The sequence below is a fragment of the Fukomys damarensis genome, unplaced genomic scaffold (genome assembly GCF_012274545.1).
Source record: "Fukomys damarensis isolate Sample0158 unplaced genomic scaffold, DMR_v1.0_HiC HiC_scaffold_28, whole genome shotgun sequence".
Lineage (NCBI taxonomy): Eukaryota > Metazoa > Chordata > Mammalia > Rodentia > Bathyergidae > Fukomys > Fukomys damarensis.
Window position 1 is genome coordinate 37,642,965 of NW_022900940.1, and position 24,203 is coordinate 37,667,167.

Sequence of the window (24,203 nt, forward strand, 5' to 3'; positions counted from 1 at the left end):
CCGAGGACGCCCGGCCGCCGGGTCCTTTGCTGGCGGCTGCGTCTTTCAAAAACTGCGCGGCCGGACGACGCTGAGACGGTAGGCGAGGGTGCCTCGTAGCCAGAGCCGGGGAGCGCTTTCTAGCGATAGGACTGATCCCGCCGGCAGAATGGGTTCCTCTGGCTTTGCCGGGTGGAGGGCTGCCCCGCAACGTCGGCGGTCCCTTCGGGGCTCCCCGGCCTCTTCCTAGGGGACCTGATTGCTGGATTTATTTCCCGGCCAGGCTTGCTTCTAGCAATGGGGGAGGCGGCACCCAAATGTAACCAGTTTCTTCCCAGGGAATAGGAGAGGAGAGCTTTGCAGTCTCTGTCTTAGCCGTAAGGTCTTGTGCGTTTCTTTTGTATGACTCAGTTTCCACCTCTAAAATGGTGATAATGATAATAGCACAAACCTGAAAGGATTCCATAAGATTAAGGTGCCTGGAACCGTGACTGGTACCAACGGACTAAGTCCCCTGTGTGATAGTTGATTTGGTCACTGTTGCCGACATCGGACTAATGGTGCATCCACCTTCCTGACTTCTGGCCGGGTGGTGAGTGCGTTTGGCTCCTTGCCTTGCTCTTGCCAGCGTTGTCTTCACGGTAGTGGGGTGGCCTCCCCTTTAGCTCTGGGGAAGTGGGCTTTGCGGGAGCAGCCCTGTGGTCATCCAGCTCTGGACACAGTGTATCTCGAGATGACCTTTGTCAAGGATCCCAGCTGGAGTCGCGGCACTTCTGGATCAGCCTCACTTGCATTCCTACCAGCCCTGACCCCCCGGGCAGACTGACGTCCTCCAGTTTGATGTGGGAGTCCATTTAAGGGCCCAGGGGCCTGATCTTGTCTCCTCTCCCCATGCTTTCATCTACAGCAGATTGCATCTTGTACCAGTGGAGTCTGCCAGGGCTGCACCTGTTCAGTCTCTTTCTTCTTGACGCTTTAGTTTCCTGTTTCCTGTATTCCACATAAAGGAGTGCTAACCCTGGGCCCTGGGTCCTCCAGAAGTGACTCGAGACGCAGGGGTGTGCTTTTCTAGAGAGTTCCTCTTTTATCCTGTTCTTCCAGAAGCAGACTCAGAACTGCTGGTGGCAGGTGCTGGTCCCCGCCCGATTTTCAAGCTGCCCAGTTTCTGAGGACTGGAGATGAGGTGCACACCTGCTCCTTGTACCCTTGGCCCGCATTACCTCCTGGTGGGGATTCGGGTCTGTCTTGACTTGAGAAATCTGACAGAGAGGTCACTGGGGAAGGAGGAGGCAGGCTGTGGGTTAGACACATGCTGGTGTGTGTGGGCCCCTAGGCTGGTGGGACTGTGGGGTCTCCACAGGACCTTTTCACTTGCTGTTTCTCCTACTGAGTACCCTCTTTCTCCTCTTCTTCCCATGTCCCCCACTTTCTTACCCTCTAGCTCCAGTGATTCCTCAGTAGTTTCCCTGATTGCTCTGTCCACAACAGTCCATCCTCATCAGTTTTATCACATTCTTCCATTGTACTTTATTCATGGAACTTACCTGAAATAACTTCACTCATTCATTAATTCATTCATTCATGTATGTAGTGGTGCCAGAGAGCGAACCCAGGAGCACTCTACCACTGGGCTACCTGCCCAGCTCTTCCTTTTTACTTTTTGTTTCCAGACAGGGTCTTGTTAAGTTTCTCAGGCCGGATGGACTCTAATTTGAGATCCTCCTAACTCAGCCTCCTTGAGTGCCTGGGATTACAAGCATGTGGAACACACTTGACTATGTATGGATTATTGTCTTATCTGCCCCAGAGGATGTGGGATCCAAGAAGGCAGGGGAGTGGCCTTCTTTAATTACCTCTGAACTCTGGCCCCTGACCCACTGCACATGCTCAGGGAATGTTTCTGAGTGGCAGAAGGAAGGACCTCCCACCGGCGGGACTTTTTTAAGAGTTGTGTGCCGAAGACTTGGTCATTAATCCGGAGCTCAGGGTTGAGAGTGACTGTTAAGGTCACATACCTCCTCTTGCGGTTAAGTCTCCTCCGTAGCAGCTCTTCTAGTTATTGATTACCTCGATCGGGAATCCTTTAACCGTGGGGAACTTGTCACCACAGGACACAGTTGGTCCCGTTCGGGAACAGATGGGGGGTGCAGAGGAGCAGAGAGAGTCTCTCCCGCCTCTGATGGGCAGAGTGTGGCTTCCTGGCTTCTGCGTGCCACCGTGCTGTCCTTCTGAGGGCAGAAGCCTTTCCATCCCGGCCCTCCTTCCAGCACTGTCTGCTGCCTCTACTTCTCTGCCATCATCAAGGTCCAGGCTACAGAGCCCTGTGTCACCAGAGCGGGAACAAAGGGACCATTGCCATAGTTTAGAAATGCTCAGCCCCGTAACTGCTTTGAATGGGGGTAGCTGTGTCTCTTTCATGCTTGTGCTTTCACTGAGTTCTTCCTAGTCATTCCTTAACCACTGTATTCATTGTGGACCTTGATAGGTTTTTCGAGATTTATTTATTTTGGTACCAGGGATCGAACTCGGGACCTTGCGCTTGTGAGGCAGGCAGCGGCACCACTGAGCTAAATCCCTGGCCCTCCTTGATATGTTTTAAGGGTTACTGTCCGGCTGGGTGTGCTGGTGCCATCTAGGGTGGAGGCAGACCTAGCTCAGGTCAGGGAACGTCCGACGCGGTGGCGCGCAGGCAGAAACCCGGGTGAATGAAAGGGTAGCCGAGTGGGAACCTAGGGCCAGACCCTCCCATGTGTAGGGGACAGAGGGTGTAGCTGAATCCCCAGTGTGGCCAGAAGTTCACTTCCTACGTCCAGATCTTGAGCGGTTGGCTGAAGTGAGATCCTGTCCCTGTGTCGCCGTGTGTGTCGCTAACAGCTGACGAGAAGGCTGTGCCTGCTGTTGCAGAGTTGGGGCCCCAAGAAACTGCCCCCGGGGGTGCCCACGAGTGAGGGGGCTGCTGAAGTTGAACCGCACACTCGGGCGGACCTGCCTCACCCCTCCTGCCCTGACCAGGGTCCTTGGTCTTCTGTGTCACGTGGGTCTGTCCACCGCGTCACCCAGGGGGAACCTCCTAGAAGGAAAGCAGACCCTTCTCAGGACTTCCCGGGAGAAATGAAGAAGTGAACGCTTCCCACGCGCTCCGTGACTGACTGATCGGCCAGTTGATGTTACTGGTGTAAGGTTCCCGGAGGCTAAGACTATAACATCTGGGTTGGGTGACTTTGCATCGGTAAGTTCATCTTGCTGAGTTTTGGTGTCTGCAATATTTTGGAAGAAGGGGCCTTGGGAAAAAAATGTTACATCTAACTAGATACAGAAGGGATGGCAGTCAGCCTGGTGGGGCAGGGATGGAGAGAAGGAGAACGGATACATGAAGGTCCTGTAACAAGTCAGAGGATGCGGGATTCTCACTGGCTACAGCGGTGTTTGTGTGCATGTGCGTCCTGTGGTGAGGGATCAAACCGGCCTCAGCAAATGCCAGTAGGGACGAACCACTGTACCCTGTGCTGCTGGGCCCAGCACTTGGACCTCCAGGAGCTGGCACAGTGAATGCCTCACTGACCGCCTGCCAAGCCGTGTGAGGAGAGCCGGAGGTGGGCAGGTCTTCCCTGAGGATTTCTGATGTCAGGAGAGACCCACAGCCCCGTGGCACGCCAGCTTAGGGAGGCTGCCCCTGCCTGACTGCCTGTCCCTGGCCTCCTGCCAGTGCCTGTTGAGGGTTCCTGGCCTGGTGGGGCACTGCCTCGGGCCTCTGGGTGGCCAGAGCACAACAAGACAAGAGGAGGGTGTTGTCTTCACTTGCCAGGTGGCTCCTGACTTCCCGAGGGGGACCACAAGTTGAGGCAGAAGTAGACGTGGCCCGAGTGAGAGCCAGAATGCCCCAGAAGGAGCCCGCGCACTGGGCCAGACCGGGAGGGGCAGGGAGGCCACTCAGGGTCATCTTCAGCTCCGCCCTGCCCCCTGCCCTCCCTCCCAGCAGGGCCAGCTCAGGTCCCCAGGCAGCACTAGGCCCTTCCCCGTTCACGCCTGCACCCCTGCTGTCCCCAGCCCCCCATGCTTCCCACCCCTGGCTTCCCCCTTCCCTTTTGGCTGGAAAAACAAATGCTCTTTTGCAGTAAATCGTGACTGTATTCTTATATACAAGTAGAAGTTGTAGAGTAAAAACTGAAATCCCTTGTTCTCCATCCCCAGCTTGCTTCCAGAGAGCGTGTGTATCTCTCTTGTTTTATGTACAGGTAGGCATCCCCGTATCTTTAAAACAACCATGATTGGGGCTGGTGATTTAGCTCGGTGCTTCTACTGCCTGCCTTGAAAGTGTAGGGAACTGAGTTCGATCCCTGGTACCAAAAGGAAATAAATCAATAAATCCTAAAAACAACATCATAACGGAGGGCCAGGATGTAGCTCAGTGGCTCCACCCACTCCGCCTCTCAAACTAGAAAGGTCTGGAGTCTGATCCCTGATGGGGGGAGGGTTGTATAAATAAATAAATAAATAAAAATAAAAACAACCATAATGGGCTCATTTTATATGCATTGCTCACCAATTAATTTCTTTCTGTTTAGCTATGTTCAAGAATGTGTTCTGTATTCATGAATACTTCTCCCTTTTTACCTGCCTTGGTAGGTAAAATTGTGTGCAACTTTGTTCAGACATCTTTTTTCTTTTTTGTGATCTTGAAGATTGAATCCAGAGCCTTGTGCATGCCTGACAGATGCTCTACCATGGAACTGCATCCTTAGCTCTTTTCATTTTTTATTTGCCACAGGGTCTCACTAAGTTGCCCAGGCTGGACTTCAACCTGAGGTCCTCCTGCCCTAGCCTCCTGAGCTGGGATTACAGCCATCAGCCGCTACACCTGGCAAAAGATTTTTTTTTTTTTTTTGTGAGATAAATTCTTGCTTTTTTATTTTGAGGCAGGTTCTTTTTTTTTATTTGTTTTTTGAGACAGGGTCTCACTATGTAGTTGAGGCTGACCTGGAACTCTCTGTGTAGCCCAGGCTGGTCTCGAACTCACAGCGATCCTCCTGCCTCAGCCTCCCAAGTGCTGGGATTACAGGTATGCCCCATCATGCCTGGCTTGGACATATGTCTTCATTTCACTGTCTTCATTTCTCTTGAATATATATAGCAATGAAAGTTCTGGGTCATATGGTAACTCTGTATTTAACTTTTTTTTTCTTTGTTTTTTACTGGGGATCACACTCAGGTCCTTGTGCTTGCCAGGGAGGCTCCAGAACCTTGAGCTAAATCCCTGGCACTGTATTTAACATTTTTGACTGCCAAACTGTTTTCCAAAGTGGCTTCACCATTTTATACGCTCCTGCATTAGTGTGTGAGGGTTTCAGTTTCTCCACACCCTCATCAACACTTCTTATTACCTATCCTTTTTATCACTGCCGTCTGTGTTGGTTTTTGTCAACTTGATTAGCTTGAGAGAGGCACAGGGCGTTAGTAAAGCACACTTCTGGGTGTGCTGGGTGGGCAGCGGGGGTGTGACCTGGGGGACTTGATCTAATTCCTGGTCTCTTTCTGTCCGGCTCTCTTCTTGTGCTCTGTTTCCGAAATGCTATGAGGTGAGCAGTTTTTGTTTGTTTGTTTGGTCTTTTTGTTTCTTTTTTTTTTTTACCTGGGATTGAACTTGGGACCCTGGGCTTGCGAGGCAGGCGGCGGAACCACTGAGCTAAATCCCCGGCCCCCTTTCTTTTTACCATCCCTTCCTGCTGTGATATTTCTGCCTCAGCAGACCATGGACTGAAACTCTGAAACCGTGAGCCAGCATCACCCTCCTTTTCTTTTAAGTTGTGCACTCGAGCATTGCGTCCCAGCAGCGACAAGCTGACTAATCCACCATCCTCATGAGTGTGAGGCGGAATCCTGTGTTCGTCCCTGATGACTAGTGAGCTTCATGCCTTTCATGTGTTTACATATCTTTTTTGGGGATACAGTCAGGGTTTTTGTTCACTTGCACATTGGATTATGTATCTTTTTATTATTGAGTTATGAGTTCTTATGTATTCTGGGCTTGGTTCCTTATCAGATACATGATTTTCAAATATTTTCTTCCCGTGGATGCCTTTTATCTTCCTTCGTGGTGTTCTTTGAAACACAAGATTTTAATTTTGGTGTAGTCCAGTGTATCTATTTTTCTAGTCTTGCTGATGCTTTTTTTCTTTTTCTTTTCTTTCTTTTTTCTTTTTTGTACCGGGGATCGAACAGGGCTCCTTGCACTGGTTCCACTGAGCTAAATCCCTGGACCTTTTAAAAAAAATTTATGAGACAGGGTCTCACTGTGTACTCTAGGCTGGCCTTGAACTTGCAGCAGCCCTCCTGTCTCAGCATCCCAGTGCTAGAATTACAAGTATTCCCTTCTGCAACTGGCTTTTGCTGTCATACTGAAGAAATCTTTTTCCAACACAAGGTTTTGAAGATTTACTGCTGTATTTTCTTCTAAGAGCTTTCTAGTTTCAGCTTTACATTTAAGCCATTTTGGCTTCATATTTGTATGTGATATGTGGTAGAGAATCCAGCTTCATTCTTTCTTTTTGCACTGGGGATTGAACTCAGGCCCTTGAGCTTTCAAAGCAGGCATCGGAACCACTGAGCCAAGTCCCTGTCCCCACTTCATTCTTTGTGTGTGGATATCCTGTTGTTCCAGCACCATTCAACAAACAAGCTAGTTTTGTTTTGTTTTTTGGTTTTTTTGGAGCAGGGTCTCACTATGTATCTCAGGCTGGCCTTAAACTCATGGCATTCCTCCTGCCTCAGCCTCTGCGTGCTGGGATCACAGCACCCGTGTCACCACCACGCCCGGTTGAACAGAGTGTTCTTGCTAGATGTGGTAATGTGTACCTATAATCCCAGCTACTTGTGAGGCTGAGGCAGGAGCGTCACTTGAACTCAGGAGTTTGAGGCCAGCCTAGGCAACGTGATAAGAGCCCGTCTCAAAACAAAAAGCACACGAAGACATTGGATTATCTTTACATATACCCTTGCTGAAAATCAATAGCCATAAATGCAGGTGTTTATTCACCTCAGTTCTGTTCCACTTGTCTGTGCATCGCTCCTAGCAGCAGCGCCGCCATCTGTGTCGTCTTGAGGACAGTAAGTTCACAGTGAATCTTGCAGTCGTGAGGCACGAATGAATCTCCCAGCTTTGTTTGTCCACAAGGGCGTTTTGGCCGCCTGAGACTCCAGGGCTTTGAGGATCTGCTTGTCGGTTTCTGCACAAAGGACCCTGATATTTTCGTAGGCGTTTTGCAGACCTTACGGATGCCTCACGGCTGCTTTGGCCTCTTGCCAGCTTCGGCCCGGGGCCCAGCCCTGGCCACTGAGGGTGCGGAGAGGGTGCAGAGCGCCCCGACGCAATCCCAAGGGCGGCCCAGCCTCTCTTCCCTGCTGGGCAGTGACAGGATGTGGCCAGCATCGCCTGGAAGGCTGGAGGCCTCGGAGGAGGCAGGAGATGGGAGGCCTCTGGTGCTGCTCCGGCAGTGGGCGCCAGGGTCAGGCTCCACTTGAGCGCCTTGTAGCTGTGGGTGATGGGGTAGGGTTTCGTCCAAGGAGAGAAAGCACTCTGTTGCTAAAGCCATTTTCGTCCCCCTCTCCCTCAGTGCACTGGTATCATAGTTGGAGGAACGGAGCAAAAATAAGAACAGAATAATATCGCATCTTCAAAGTTTAGTTTACACCCCTGCGTGCACTTATGTGTTCCAGATGCAATGCTTTGGCTCGTATTGGAGATTTCATTTTCAAGGAAGAGAAAAATAAAAAGTGAAGTGACTACATTTGTCTCAGTGGGAACCTTGTTTTCCAAACTTAGGGAGCAACCTTGGAAACCTCAAGTGAAACTTCAGATTCTCGTGTACCTCAGCTCGAGTGAGTTGCCAGCAGCTCTCTTCGTAGACACAAACAGCGCTGGCGTGTGTGTGTGGGGGTAGTGGTGGAGTTATTTATCATTGCTTTTTTCAAAAAGGCTTTTTTCTTTTCCCTTCAGTATTAGGGATTGAGTCCAGGGCCTTATTAATGAGCTACATTCCCATTCTTTTTTATTTTTGACAGGGTCTCAGTAATTGACAAGGCTGGGCTCAAACTTGTGATCCTCCTGCCTCAGCCTCCCAGCTGTGGCATTACAGATGTGCACTGCCAAACCCAGCCATATATGTTTGTTTGGGAGGGGAAGAGGTTATGTACAGTAGAAGTTGTTTTGAGATTTTCAAAATCTAAAATCCTTTGGCCTATAGATTCCTTTTCCTTAAGCTATTAGGCAGCTCATGGGGATTTTATCTCCGTCCTTTGATGAGGGTGTGCACATGGGAAGGTAGGGGAACACAATGGCAGAAGTAGCCCCCAGTGAGGCACTGTGCAAGGAGCCGAGGCCCAGAGCCTGCCCCTGGCCTGTGTCACAGGCGTAGCGGCTGACCGGCAGTGAACCCTTGGTGACGCATCTCCTCGGGGCTGGGAGGGCTGTTGTCTCCTGCGCGGCTCTCACAAGCTCTGTGCAGGCCTGGGACTCCAGCGGTTTCCTCACGAATCACATTTCATCTGCTCCAGGCTGGGCAGGGTCTCCCTAATCTCTGGCCAGGGTAGTGAGTCAGCAGACATTTAAAGAACCCCTGCAAGCTCACGGAGGGAGGTGGGGCTGCTCTGAATTAGGCAGTGAGTGAACAGCAGAATCCATACAAGTATGCACAGCTTAATCTGTTGTGATAACAAATGCTAGTAAAGAAAGTTAATGTGTTATCTTTTAGAGTGAGATAATCTTGTTGCCGAATTATATTGAGCTTTTGTTACATGGTATAGTGCTTTTCACACTGTATGTGACTCATAAGAAACAAATCTAGACTGTAATCTGGGGTGTGTGTGTGAGATCAGAAACGAGTGTCTGAAACAGTACTCCGTGTGTCTCTCTGTCCTCTGATGACTCTTTTCTGCCTTAGTTGATTTGTGTTTTTCTTTGTTGTTATTTTAAATAATGGTTGCACAACCCACTTAATTTGTTTCACTAATAGGTCAAAACTTACTGTTTTAGGCAGATGTGGTGGCTCATGCCTGTTATTTCCAGTGCTCTGAAGGCTGAGACAGGATGAGTGCATGTTCAAACCCAGCCTGGGCAATTTATGATTTAGTGAGGCCCTCTCTCAAAGTAAATAAAAAAAAGAAAGAAGGAAAAGGCTGGGATGCAGTTCAGTACAGAGGCCCTGTTTTCAATTCCTAGTACTGCAAAAGAAATTCACCCCCCCACCCCCGCCCAGTCTGTTGTTTAGAAAATACTGTGCTAAGTGATTCATTATGTGTTTGGCACACAATAGTATCTCATTTAACCCTCACAACCTCATGAAGTGGGTATAATCCCCATTTTATGGATGGAGAAACTGAGGCACAGGGTAGCTTGTCTACAGTCATACTGCCAGTGAGAGGTGGAGCTTGAATTTGAACCCAGAAAGGCTGACTTATATTAAAAGTTCATGGTATATGCCTATTTCCTATAGGAATTAAAGAATACCTTATAATTTCATGTCCTGATGAATTATTATATATTGGAAAAATGCTATAGAATTGATACGAAATTAATAACATTTATTTGAAAGTTACATTCAAAGCCAAATACATCCACTTAGATGGCTTTATCAATATAGGACATTTTATTCTTTTTTTTTTTTTTTTTTTTTTTTGGCTTTTTGAGACAGGGCCTCGCTATGTAGTTGAGACTGACCTGGAACTCACTATGTACCCCAGGCTGGTCTTGAACTCACAGCAATCCTCCTGCCTGAGCCTCCTGAGTGCTGGGATTACAGGCATGCGCCACCACGCCCGGTTTAGAGACATTTTGTTCTATGCTTTGTATTTTTTATTTTTTAGTACCGGGGAATCAAACTCATTACCTTGCCCTTGTGATGCAGGCAACTTTTTATCTTTGTACTCATCTGATGATTTGAAATTTCTTGCAAATACAAGTCCTTAGGGATGATTTCTCATGTAAAAAAAAAAAATCACTTGTTTTGGATATTTATTAGGATTTGGAAAGACTTTTTTTTTTTTTTTGGTATGGGGATCAAGCTCAGGACCTTGCAGGTGCTGTGCTACTGAGCTACAACCCTGGCCCAATTAGGATTTGGAAAGAAACAGAACTAGTATAGTTCTCTCTCTCTCTCTCTCTCTCCCTCTCTCTCTATGTCTTTTAGTTACTTTCTCGTTGCTGGGACAAAATACCCAACACCCACGAGTTAAAGGAGGAAAGTTTAATTTTAGCTTATTCTGTAGGTTTCAGTCTATAGTTGGCTGGTTCCAAGGCAGAGTTGCAGGGCAGAGGAGAAACAGTCCACAGCAGAGCAGCCAGGAGATGGCAAGCAGTGAGCCTCCCTTCCCCTTTTATCCCATCCAGAATGTAAGTCTATTGGCTGGTGCCATCCACACCCAGAGTGGGCTTCCCATTATCCACACCCAGAACTATGCTAAACCAATCAGTTGGGCAAATAGTTACCACACACCCTCAATCTCAGTGTCACATGCTGTAGATCCACCCACCTCCAAAAAGCCCCACCTACGAACCTGTTAAGATCTGGGGACATCTAGGGACAAGCCATAACACTCTCTCTGGTGGAGGCCTGGTGAGTCCAGGGAAGAGTTGCAATAAAGTCCAAAGGCAGCCAGCTGGCAGGATTTCTTCTTGCTTGGGGAGGTCAGACATTTTCTGTTAAGGCTTTTAATGGATTGCGTGAGGCCCTCCCACATTATGGAGAGTAATCTTCTGAATTAAATGTTGATATCATGTGGAAAAGATAGCTTCACAGAAACATCTAAAATGGTTTGACCGAATACCTGGTCCCTGTGATCTGTCCAGGTTGACACATAACGTAGCCTCTCAGAGAGAGACTGAGGTTGTCAGATGGAGGAAGAAGGCAGTAGTTGGAAGCCAGTGTGATGCTGCAGATAAGAGTGCTGAGAGGGGCCTCCCTTGGCTGATGTGGAGCGGGCCCCTCCCTGTTCCCCGGCAGTGAGAGACTCGCACTGCTTCGCAGGTCTCCACCAGCGATGGACCAGTGCGTTAGCACCGTCCCATGGGACTGTCGTGGAGCTGAAGACCTGTTGCCCTCGCACTCGGCGGAAGGTGCCGTGCTGTCTGCTTCCACTTCTGACTCGCCACTGCCTGCCACCACGTCCACGCTGCTGTCCCCGCTCTGGGGGGCCGGTGCTCTCTTTGCTGGACTCCTAGCTGTCTTGAGTCCTTTCTGCTTGCTCTTTATTTAGAGCCAGAGAGATCCTTCTAAGAGGTGGAGCTCACCCTAAAAAGACCTGCTCAGAAGCCTTGAACAGCTCTCATTTTACTCGCCATGGAAGCCAGAGCCCCCACAGTGGCCACAGGCCCCACACGACCTGGCTGCTTCCTCCCTGACTCCTCTCATAGTTTTTCTCTTCCTCTCTGACCTGGCTGTAGTCCAGGTGCACTGGCCTTGGGGCTGCTTCTCTGATTGGACACCTCAGGGCCTTTGCACATGCTATTCCTGTGCCTGAAGGGCTCTTCTCCAGATGTCTGCATCCATTAGTCCCTCACTTCCTTCAGCCATCCTTGGTCCTCATATCTAAACTGGCAGCACATTGTCCAGAACTCTCCTCTGCCTTCCCAGCCTTAATTTTTCTCAGTACCATTATCCAATCAGTACAGGGTTTGTTTTGTTTATGAATCTTGTTCAGCATCTGCCTGTGTCCTTGGAAGTTCAACTCCATGAGGAGAGGGCTTTTTCTTCTTCCTCACCACATTCCCATCACCTTGCCTGGCACAGACAATAGATGTTCAGCCAGAAAAGGAAAGTTTAGAAAATAAAGTAACTGTTTTTTTGGTTTTTGGCGTTTTGAGACAGGGTCTCACTATGTAGCCAGGCTGCAAAAACGTTTCACTGAGCAGATGTAACAACTTTAACCTTGCTGTTTTGTTCCAGGTTTTGGCTGTAGCAGTGACAGGCTGGCGCCTGTCTGTGCTGGGTATTCGCCCTGACCCCACCTCTCCTCCGAGGTCCCCACCTGGTGGCCTGACCAGGCCAGGCTGGATGAAGGCCCAGGCAGGCCAGCCCGGCTTCTTGGGGGTGCTGGACTCAGAAGTGCCGGCAGTGGCTTAGCGGCCCAGGGTCTGTGCTGAAGGCTGTGACCCTGTAGGACGGTCAGAGCCAGCAGCTGTCTGAGCCGCCACGGCCTCCCTGCCCACGGCTCTTCCACCTGCTCCTCAGGCCAGAGCCCGGCTGCGGCACAGGGCAGCCTGCGGGCAGCGGTGACCTGCATTCTCCGGGCAGAGAGTCGGGGTGCAGATAACCCCATGCCAGCTCTGGGTGTCGTTCAGCCGTGATGGCGCGGGTGTCCTAAGTGTGTTGCACACAGCATCAGCACAGGCAGACCCCTGAGCAGATGTGCGCACACCCATGTGTGTGCGAGGTGTGAGCAAACACGGTGCAGGTGTGCAGGGCAGCCTGGGGGCGGAGGGAGACAGAGGCAGGCAGAAGCGGACAGGACGAGCTCCCCAGGACTCCAGTGGCAGGCACTTGGGAGACCACCACAGCGGTGGAGGGCCGGCAGGAGTTGCAGCCTCCTGGGTGCTGCGTTTCCGAGGGAGGCGGGGAAAAGGTTCTGCAAATGGAGAGTGCTGATGTGGCTAAGCAATGACTGCACCTCCGCCAGGATTCGTGCGTTTAACAGTGGTCAAAGTGGTAAACGTTATTTATGCACACGCATACACACGTATGCATTTGTCTGTTTTGAGTCAGGGTCTCACTACGTGGGCCAGGCTGGCCTTGAACTCCTGGCGATACTCCTGCCTCAGCCTCCCAAGTGCTGGGATTAGAGGCGTGCGCCGCTACAGCCTACAGCCGGCTGATATATATATATATATGTATCTATCTTAGCATACACACAAGGATGAGAGGAGTTGAAGAATGCATATGGGTGTGTGGGACGTGGTGTCCCTGGGCTTTGTCATTATACATTGGCGTGGTCAGTGGAGCTCACAATGAGGAAACAGGCCCAGGCCCCAAAAGGACAGGTGGCAGCTAATTGAAGTTCTCACAGGACCCCTGAGAGGCTGCAGGGAGGACCCCAGGCAGGGAGAGCGCGTGCTGTGGTTTCCTCTGTGGCTCTGGGGCAGGGCAGCCCGCCCTGGAGCCCCTGTGAGTCACAGCTCACCGGGAACAAAGGGACTGCGTGGAGGGAAGGCGCTGTGACTCAGAGGCCACTGCAGTGGTGACCCTGCATCCCTGGTCCCTTCCGTGGAGGCAGGGCTGCCCCGCCCTCGTGCTGGGGTGAAGCTGGCGGGAGCCTGAACTTGTCCCCAAGCGTCCTTCCGCACATGGGCGAGGATGACTCCACCTTAGCTGGAGGGCCTGGGCTTACAGAGTAGCTTCGCACTTTTTCCTTGTGCTTGTGGGGAAAGGTAGAAAATATAAATGATGATGTTCTGTAGTGAAAAGATGTCATTAGACAGGGTTGTGCGTTAGCGTTTAGGGGGCTTGTTCGCATGCCTGCCTTTGGGGTGCCGGCCCCCTCGGGTATGAGTGTCGCTCTCATGCGTCCGGTGGGGCTGGCATGCCCTGTGACAGCTTTGTCCAGCCTGTGTGAATCAGGAAGGCCACACACGTTTGAACAAGCTGCCATAAATAGTGAAATACAGAATAGGCGGGCTGTAGATGGGCCTGTGAGGGAGCAAGCAGTAAGACCCACTTCCTAGGCCTTCTTTATTGTCCTCAGGCAAAAGAAACTCCTTCTGTGGAAAGAGATGTGCTCTTTCAGGATTTTTATTTGGGGGATAATAAGGGCCGGGATTTAGCTCAGGGGTTCCACCGCCTGTCTCACAAGCGCAAGGACCCGAGTTCGATTCCTGGTACCAAAAAACAAAACAAAAAAAAAAAGGAAAAGAAATAAAGATTGTGGGAAATGTATTACTGTCCCTTGGTTTACAGTCACTTCTAGATGAATGTGGCAGTGATGATGACAGGCTTGAGGAGCTAAAGCCCAGTGAATATAGGGAAAAGGAAATTCACTGTAACCAGTAGTTTTAATCTGTCAGGCATGTTGGTGTACCGCCTGTAATCCCAGCACTCTGGGAGGCTGAGGCAGGTGGATCCCAAATTCAATCTGAGCCTGGACAACTCACCAACTTAGTGATACTGAGCCTCAAAATAAAAAGGGCTGTAGGAGTAGCTCGGTGCAGAGACCTTGGATTTAGTCCTCAATGCCACAAAGAAAAACAAATACACACAAATATACACCCCCTCCCCCTTTTTAACTGAGGATTGAACCTATGGGCCCATCCTTAGCCCTTTAAAAAAATTTTTTTTGGGAGGCTGGGGATTTAGCTCAGTGGTTCCACCACCTGCCACACAAGCACAAAGTCCAGAGTTCAATCTCTGGTACCAAAAAAAATTTTTTTGGGGGGGGATACTGGGAATTGAACGTGGGACCTTGTGCATGTGAGGCGGGCAATGGATCCACTGAGCTAAATCCCTGACCCCTTGTTTGTTTGTTTTTTTATTTTATTTATTTTTTGTTTTTTTTTTGAGACAGGATTCACTATGTAGTTGAGACTGACCTGGAACTCACTATGTAGCCCAGGCTGGTTTTGAACTCACAGTGATCCTCCTGCCTCAGCCTCCCGAGTGCTGGGATTACAGGCGTGTGCCACCAGGCCCGGCTCCCTGACCCCTTTAAAAAAATGTTTTTTTTAAATTTAAATTTTGAGACAGAAGCTTGCTAATTTGCTGAGTTGCCTGGGATGAGCTTGGTTTTTTGATCCCCCTGCCTCAGCCTCCCAGAATGCTGGGATTACAGGTATGTGTGAGCATCCTGAAATTTTATCAGAGTTGCTAACCTGGCGACAAAACCGACCAGCTCCTCTGTGTGACTCTTCCTCAGCTCCTCCCTGTACATCTCATGCCAGCAGCAAAGAAGAAAAAAGGGTTAACTGTGTGTCCGTTCCATCATCCACGCATTCATCCTGCAGTCTGTATTGCCTGATGTGGTGGCTGGAGGTGACTTTACGAGGGGACAGAGAAGAAAGAAGAGGAGGACTGAGTTGGCCGTTGGAGTTGTCTGATGTGTGGCACCTGTGTAAATATTCTCTTCTTTCTCCTTCGGTGCGTTTGAAAAAGTTGGTACGGTGTGTAGGTAAACTCACTTGCACTCACCTGTACGTCACACCTAATCACTTATCTTGAGCCAGGACTCGCGTCCGGTGCTAGGGCGGCCTTGGTGGCCAGCGCAGTCTCAGACTCTGCCTTCTGGAGTCAGTAGGCTCATTCAGGAAGCAGATATTATCATGCGCTCACATGACCACAAGTGAAATTACAGCGGGGTAAGTGCTAAGGAATCAAGAGCAGAGCTGCAAAACCCTGTAGTGTAGACCTGTTCTCTCCAGGACGGGAGGAAGGACTAAGAGTCCTCAGCCTGAGGTAGCAGCAGGGGCAAGTGGAATGAGAACTTGGTTGTGTTCCGGCCTAAGGAAGAAGACAAAGGGGCAGGTAGGGGGTGTGTGTGTGTGTGTGTGTGTGTGTCTGCGCAGAGTCATGGTTGGCAGGTTCTCTGTGGTTCTTTGTTTTCTTGGACCGTGGTGTGACAGGATCTCAAGGTAGACCAGTAGTTTTCAGCTTCATGGGGGATTTTTGCGGTGCATATTCAAAGAGATAACTGAGTTCTAGCAGAATCCTCCAATGACTCCTAACTGATTCTGCTTAAAAAAACAAAAATCTAAAAAACTTGTTTTTCAAGACAGGCTCTCACTGTGTAGCCGAGGCTGGCCTCAAACTCTCAGTGGTCCTCCTGCCTCAGCCTCCCGAGTGCTTGGGTCACAGGCATGCGCCCCCACGCCCAGCGAAATATCTGCTACCTCCCACTCCTTGTCATGCCTCTGGTCGCAGAGATTCCGGGAACATCCTGTCTTGCTCAGTCACGGCCATTCCTCCTCACCAAGATCCCAGGGGAGGAGAAAATCCAAACTCTCCTGTTTAGAAGACACTGTGCTAGGCAGTTACCCTCCCTGAACCCCGAAACCCCACGGAGTGGGTAGATCCTGTCTTTCTCTTTCCGGGCGTCTCCTTCCTACTCTCAGGTTTGGGCTCAGATGTTACCATAGAGGCTTTCCCTGAGCTCTCTGACTGTCTCTTCTCTAGTTTTTGCTGCTCTCTTCCCCGGGCTGTGAGTGGGGCAGTGGGCAGTGTGTGCTCTGTGCTGTGGCCCGCCTCCCTCCCAGCGGCTCAGCAGTCTGACAGCCAGGAGCTGTGTTACTTTGTCCCCGTGCACATTTTGCTTCCTCACGTGCACCGTGAGAGGTGCCTGACCAAAATGGACTTAGGGAAAGCCCCAGAGGCTTTGCTCTGTAGGACGGGTTCGCACTTCTGCACTTTGTGCTCCAGCATTCTCCTGGGCAGGAGCGGGGATGCATGCACCTAACGCTGCAGGGCTTCGGGGGAGGGAGCGTCGGATACTTCTGCAGCGTCCAGGTGAGGGACGGAGGGGTGGGCACGGCATCCTCCTTGGGGTGAGACTTTGGCCTTCACCGTGTGCCTGGTTTGTGGTCACAGCTGACAGAAGAATTTTATCCTAAAAGTATAACTCAGCCCCTCCGGCCCGCACCAGACATCCAAATCGTCCCAGATGATTGAGGTCCTAAGTGAGAAAGAGAAATCCCCAAGCTTCTGGAAGGTCATGGAAAATATCTGTGTCTGATTATCCTAGGAACAGATACCTGGGTTTTTGTTGCTTTGTTTTGGAAGTGCTAAGGACCAACCTAGGACCTGCCACGGGCTAAGCCTGCACTCCACCCACAGCCCACAGGCACAGAATTCCTAAGACAAAAAACACTACCTCACTTTTGTAAGGGAAAAAAACTATATAAATCAGCCTTCGTTAAAATTAAGAACTCTTGTTTGTTTGTTTGTTTTTTGAGACAGGGTCTCACTGTGTAGCTCAGCTGGCCTTGAACTCATGGCAGTCCTCCTGTCTCAGCCTCCTGATTATAGGCATGTGCCACCCACGCCTGCCGAAAATGAAGAACTCTTGGGCTGGTGGTCAAACGAGTGCTTAGCATGCTGGGTTCAGTCCTCAGCACTGAAATAAACAAATAAGTAAAAAAATAAAAAGATAACCTGGTTGAGAGTGAAATGGCAAACTGTAGTCTGACTTGAAACACATATGTCTAAAATATATACTTTCTACATATTCAGAATCTATAAAGATCTTCTACAAATGAATAAGAAAGGAGACAACTTTTTAAAAGACCAAAGAGCAAGTATATCACCAGAGATTATCGAAATGATCGTTAAACATATTGAGAGACACTTAACCTCAGTCGTCACCAGAGAAGTTTAACCCCTGGCTACCACCACACACCCCCCAGAGTGACTAAAATGAAAAGACTGACAAGGTATTGGTGAAAATATAGAGCAACTAGAATGTATACACATTGCTAGTGGGAGCAAGAACTGACACGACCAACGTATGGATACAACTAATCACATTCCTACCTACACCACCACAATTCCACACTTAATTACAAACCCAAGACAATCAATACATATGAGCACCAAATGCCTCGCAGCAGCATTATTCTTTTTCCTTTTCTCCCCCGGCACTTCCCCTTCCCCCCTCTTTCTGTCTGTCTGTCACTCTCTCTCTCTCTGGCACAGGGCATTGAACCAAGTCCTTTGCACTGAGCTGCATCCCCGGTCCTGCATTTATTTATTTTTTGGCGCTTTGAGACAGGGCCTCGCTATGTAGATCAGGTGGGCCTTGAGCTCACCGTGTAGCCCAGCCTGGCCTGGAGCTTGCAGCAGTCCTTGTGCTCTGGCCGCCAGAGTGCTAGGACCAGAGGCGTGCACCACCAGGCCTGGCTCCTTTCTTTATTTTTTGAGACGGGGTCTTACTAAGTCGCTGAGGCTGGGCTTAAACTTGCCCTGCTCCTTTCTCACCTTCTGGAGGGCTGGGATTACAAGCTTGCACAGCCATGCCTAGCTGCAGCTTTTTTCATGACTGCTGAAAAGTGAAAACAGCCCAGTCTGTCCACAGCCACGTGGATAAACAAATTTGGATTCACCCGTAATACAGTGGAAGACACTCAGCAATGAGGAGGAAGAGACGACTGCTGTGTACCTCACCGTGGATAAAACATCACATGGTGGTGGGTGCAGAAAGCAAGGGGCAGAGTCCATGCAGCGCGATGCAGGCACGGCCATTTCTGCGCAGGCCGGATGCATCCATCCTGTTCAAAGTCAAGGCAGTGGTGACCTTTGGGCAGGGCACTACCTGCGAAGGGGCAGGAGGAAGCCTTCTTTCTAGGGGGCTGAAATTATATTTTGACTTCATTGGCCACATTGCTGTATGAGTAAGAACACGATTGATTTGGACACTTAAGATCTGTGCACTTTATCTGTGTTGCAAACAACACAGAAGAAGCCTTTTGTTGAGTCCTTGAGGGGAGATAACCAAAGCCAGAGGGCAGGGCAGGCTGGAGGCTGGTAAGAGGCTGGCTGCTCCCTGCTGTGGGTCCCTCCCTGTCCCGGGTGCTGGCAACAGCCATGGCTCCTGGCTGTCCCTTCCCACTCTATGCCCGGCGCCCTCCTGTCTCCCTGCGTGTGAGCACTAGCTGCCACTGCTCCCTGTCCCTTTCCGGGTGATGCCATTTACAGAAGAGGAGCATCTGTCTAGTGCTTCCAGAATCTGCCCTCCTCTGTGGCCAAATGGAGGTGATGGGGGTGTTACTGGGTCCAGGGAGGAGGGCCAGCCTGCCCCTGGCTGCCCAGGCACATCGTGCCCTCCCACACTCTGGGATGATCCCAGACAACAAACAGGCCTGTCGGTGGCACCTGGGGCCGGGTTTGTGCTCAGACGGTCTGGTCGTGGGCCTGGGGGCTCTTGGTGGGTGTCCTGCCGATGGGAGGGGGACATGTGTCCTTTCCAGGCCCGCGTGCTGGGTACCATGACACAGGCTGTGCCTTGGTTTCATCTCTGCATGTGGCCTTTCGGGGGTTCTTATCTATTTGTGTCCCTGTAGGCAGGAAAGTGCAGAGGCTGGAGTGTAGGCTTGAGCTGAATGGCTGGGCTCTTAGCCACCAGCCTGTGCCAGGAACAGGTGGCAGCTAACGCCTGCCTTGTGGGATGTGAGGACGAGGCCGTGGGACTGAGGAATGGCACCCTGCCTGGTGGCCCTGAGCAGGGCGTGCCTCAGTTTCTGGACTGGCTGCTAGAGGTTCATCAGGGTAGATCTGAGCCACGTGAAAATAGTGCTAGCGAACCCTTTGGGTGTTGTGTGGATTTAGAGGAGCGATTACCATTAGCTCTTAGGAGAGCGCCTGCTGTATGTGGCTGCTTGGGAGATGCCAGCGGTGGTGCAGGGAGCTGGATGTGCAGAACGTGAAGTGTGGCAGTGCCAGGGTGGCCCGGGAGGCAGTGTGTGCAGAGCACCTGCAGCGTCCCGCACACGCTGGGCTCAGTGACTTCGTTCTCGGCCGTCGTGCTAACCATTTCATCGTCTGACCGTTGCCCGTAGTTTTAAAATCAGGAAAGGACATTCAAAAGAATGTGGTGCACACTCCTTTGGTGACCCGGCCTGATTAATAGAAGTTTGCTCTCAGAGCGGGACGAAAGCAGTCCCACGTTTGGCTGCAGCGGTGTCTTGCGCAACACGCTGTACACACGTGTCGCGGATTCTGCATTGTGATCACGCTGAGAGTTAAGAGGCCGGACGGTGGGCTTGTCTGCTGTCATGCATTCTCCAGGGGCCGTTTCGGCCGGGTCACCCTTTTGCTGATGTGAAAGTGTCCCGTGGTGGTGAGGGACCTGGAGCTGCTGCGTCCGAGGTGGATTTAAAATTTGGGTTGCCTTTGGCACATTGCCTTCAAGGAGATGAGTGAAGTCAACTGTTCCACCAGTAGTGCATGAGTGTGAATTTGTCAGCACAGCCACTTACAAGACGACCATAATCGGCCCCTTTCTGCTGCCACAGTCAGGCATAGACACGTACGCCCTCCCTGTTTCCAACAACCTGTGTGGCTGCCCTTAGGAGTCCAAGGTTACCCACGGCCATCCGTGGCCTCCGGCTCATGTCTGTGCTCCTTGCTGCGGGCCTCACAGCTCCCCTTCCCACTCTGTCTTTGAACTCCGCCCAGCGCCTGGTGTCCGGCCTGTCCCCCGCTAATGTACTTGGACCCCAGACTGGCCGTCGTGTTCCTTGACTGTCAGCTGCTGATTTCCCCTCCGTCCCCCACACCCGTGTGCCTTGGGCTGCCCTTGCCGCGTGGCCTTGCCTTCTGGGGAAGGAGGGCACCCACCTCGGCCTGGAGGGAGAGAGTGAGAGAGAAAGTCTGGAAAGGGGAGAACCTGTGGGCAGCCCCGGGGCTGATGGGAGGAGGACTTGTGTCTTCAGAACTGTGCGATGTCTTTGCAGAGACAGAGCCAGAGAAACTCAGCTGGCTGGGCTTGCACTGCACACCCCACGGGTCACATGGGGGTGTTCGAGATGGAGCAGGACAAAAGAGGGTGGAGGGAGAAGGGCTGAGGTCCCCGCCCGGGTCTCTGGATTCACGGTCCGGGTGACAGAGGCATCTTTCTCTAGAGTGGGGCGCGGGCGAGGACAGGGTGAGCGTGGAGGAGCAAGCGCTCAGCTGCCAGGGCCGGCTCCAGCAGGTTGGGTAGGGACGTCCTTGCCCCCTGAGCAGCCTCTGTAGGGTCGAGGCAAACGTAGCCCACCAGCAGTAGCTGGGGGGCTGTGATTAGTGGGAAAGAGCAAGGCATTCACTCCCTCGTTCTGCAGTGCTCCGTGGTTCCCCAGACCTCGCTTCTCAGTTGGAACTGCCTCCTTAGCCACCAGTTTCTGATTTCTCTTCTCGTCAGTCATTACTTCTCTTTTCTGCTGGGTTTCTGGGTCCCTTAGAGCTCAAGTCCCAGGTGGCAGAGCCCAGGAACCTGCATCTCCCAAGTTCCCCAGGTGAACTCAGCTGCTGGAAACTCGCTGTGGCATGGAGCTCAGGAGCTGTGTCTTCTCCTAGTCTCACATGTGGCCACCCTGGAATGGAGGAGCCATCAGCAGCGCTGTGGGCTTGCATCCCCTGCAGATAAACCTAGCAGGTGAGACTGTTTGCTCTCCAGAGCAGCCCGGTACTGGGCTGGCTGCCTCGGTACAGATTCCCAGGCCCGGCCTCAGAAAGTCCCAGCTATGGCTGAGTACGGTTCCATGCCCTGTCATGTCAGGGCGCCCGTAGGCTCTGAATGCTGCCTGTGACATCCTGTGACTCTGTCATGGAAATGCAAGGCCCTTGTCCTCAAGCCACAGGCTCTGGCATGTCCTGCCGTGCTGGGTGAGGTCGGTTTTCTTGGTGCCAGGTCACCAGGCAAGGTTTCTGTGTGGTAGAAGCAGCTGCACCCCTCCTGTAGCTCCTGGATTGTTTTGATCTCAAGTCTCGGCCATCACCGGTAAGGACACAAGGGCAAGTGTCTTTGTTACAGCTTAGGTTCCTGTCCCCTCTAACTTGCTTTGGTTTGTGGCCTCCTCCCTGCCAGTCCCTTTGGAGCATCACCTATTTCCATTGCTGGCCCCTCCTTGGATACAAAGGAATGATTCTAACCAAAGAGAAAGGTCCTCCTGCCTCCTGCAGATTTCTAGGTGGGTCTGTAGAAGGTGTCATCTTACTCCTGGCTTGAGCAGATCTGCTGAGTGAGGGGTCCCAGGCCAGGTGGACTTTGGCTGCTGGCAGAGCATAGGCCAATGCTGGCAGGGGCTGGCAGAGCTCAGGGCTCCCAGGCCTCGTTGCCATGTCTTGTGTGCATGCGGGCAAGTGTTTGTTGGAATTTGGAGTCCTGGAGAGGATTTTGGAAGCAGTTCTAGATCGTGCAGTACAGAGTCAAGGCAGTTGAGGGGGGCTATGGAGCAGAGTGTGAGGCGGCCGGGGAGCGGGAGGGGCTTCGCAGTTCTGGCCAGCAGGAAGGGCTCCAGGCGCTCAGACGCCTATGAGGGTCACTGTCATTCAAGTCACTTTCCCTGTGACTGCGGCTTGGGCAGCTGATTTGCTGCCTCCTGCAACCTCTGTGCCTGTCTAGTCTTGCCTTCTGGGTGGGTCCGCAGTATTTCCTCACTGGGTATTTTTATAATCTCTGGAAGTGATTCCCAGCCTTCTTCTCACCTGCCTGTTTACACAGCATCCTGGCTCCTGAAGGCTCTAGAGTGCACGCCGTGGGCCCTTTAATCCAGCCGCCCGGTCCAGACTTCCTTCTCCCCGTGATGCAGCTCCCCAAGCGCCGTCAGGACTTTCTCACCCCGGGACCTGGTTGCCCGGCCTCTTGTCTTGCTTATTCCTGTGAAGGGGAGGGAACATGCATCTTGTGAAGGGCTGTGCTGGACTCTGCGAGCGCTGTTTCCCTGAATTCCCATAGGGGCCTCCCCCAAAACGTAGACACCATTTCCCCAACCCCCCAGTTTGCAGTTGGGCAAACTCACACCAGATAAGACCTTTCCAAGGACTCAGCTTCAAAGTGGCAAAGTCAAATTAGAGTCCCAGTAACCTAACTTTGGAACCCAAGGCCCGCATTTGTGGTCTGTATTGTGAATGCTTTTCGGCATAGATGTTTTTGTGGCTCATGTAAAATCATGTCATTGTTGAATTATGATACCGTGGAATCATATCCCTCTTGCATTTAATCCATGCAAATGGAGCCAGAACCTCTTAGGAAAAGATACAGTCTTTAATTTCAGGGTTCTGCTCAGTGAGTGTGCTCTAGAGGGGGTGAGTGGGACGTTGGGGTGAGGATGGCCCCATCACCGGGGCTCCATCTATCTGGAGTGGCCCTGGCTGTGGATCTGGGGGTCTCAGACCTGACTGCTGACTTTACCTGGAGTGCGACCGAACCCAGCCACCTGCACCAGCACCTGGAGAAGCCCGCCTTGCTGGTGAGGTGCTGACAGCCGCTCTCCACGGTGCAGCTTCCTGAGGGGCTTTCTGGGTGTGTGTGTGGGGGGCATTGGGCTCTGCAGGATTTTCCCTGCTGTGGGAATTTACCTTCCAGGTCAGAAGGCTGCAGTCGGTCCTCTCCATGTGGGCTCTTTCTCAGCCCACACGTGGGGTCCACGCGCACAGATGAACAAAGATACAGCCGGAGGTGTTCGTTCTGCACGGGAGTCGGGCTGCGTTTACTCAGGCGCCAGAAGTGGGGGCATCTTGGAGGTCTGGGGGTCCAGGAGTCAGATGGCTTTAGTGTCCCATCCCCACCGCCCATCCCAGCTGCTGGAGCTTGCCACCCTGTCTGTTTTTTCCTTCTCTGTAAAGTATGGACAAGACGTGCATCTCTTGGTCATCCATGCGACTTAACTGAAGGGTCTTAGATTCCAGTGAGTTTAAAATGACCCCCAAGTGCATAGCTGGGTACAGTTTCTAAAAACCTTAGTTATAATTGGTCTCCCAGGAGAGCTTACCTTGTGTGTGTGTGTGAGATTTCGGAGCAGTCTTTGGCCTTGAAGAATGCTCTCCTTACGCCTTTGTCCTTGCATGTAATGAACAGTGACAGGCGGACGGGGCTGCTGCCCTTGGGCTGACCCAGGAGTGTGATGTGGGTCGGCTCTAAGCAGCCCATTGAGACAGATGCCCTGACGGATGAAGGATCAGTCCAGGAACTCTTTCTCTACCGGGGGATTCAGCTTTACCAGTGTGGTCTTTTCTAGGGCCGTTTTACCTGTCTGCCATTTCCCTTGGGGACCTGGGCTGCGGGGATAGACGTCTGCTTTCCGTGCTTGTGCCCTGGTTTGCCCTCGTGAGCTCTGCGGGCGAAGCTACCCCTGTGTGCCATCCTGGGTCGGATGGTGCTCAGAGGCGCAGGTGGGAGGGCTGTGTGGAGCCCACAGCAGGTGCCCGGTGTGTGAGAAAGCCGCAGATCCACTGCCTGCCGTGGGGGGCACAGTGATGTCAGTGGTCCCAGGTCCTGAGGGTCCCCCAGCAGTGGTTTTTGCTGGGCCATTGTCCAGGCAGCATAGGGTGGGACTCTAGGCCTCCCTGTCCACGGTGCCTAACTCCCTCTTACCTCTGGGTCCTCTGTGAAACCACAGCTTGCTTTTTGCCCATCAACAGAAGTGTACCGAGGGTCCACTCAGGTTGTTACTGGAAAGGCCTAGAGAGCCAGGCAGTGGGTGTGGCTTTATGTAAAGCGTGGCTCTGTAAGCCTCTTATTGTTGCATCGAAGTCAATCAATCTATCTATCTATCTATCTAC

The 24,203-nt window shown here is 51.7% G+C and overlaps 1 protein-coding gene across 3 annotated transcripts in view; it reads left to right on the plus strand.

Moving 5' to 3' along the window:
- The window catches only part of Arhgef3 (Rho guanine nucleotide exchange factor 3), a 316,326-nt gene that overhangs the window by 17,842 nt on the left and 274,281 nt on the right, over positions 1–24,203 (plus strand). Inside the window, exon 1 of one of the 3 annotated variants that reach the window (XM_033757003.1) lies at positions 7–78. The exons of 1 other annotated variant lie outside the window; for it this stretch is intronic. The gene's annotated coding sequence lies outside the window, so the exon portion shown is untranslated. Of the gene's footprint in view, positions 1–6; positions 79–24,203 lie in introns of those variants that run through there. One more of the 3 variants, XM_033757006.1, reaches the window with a different exon arrangement.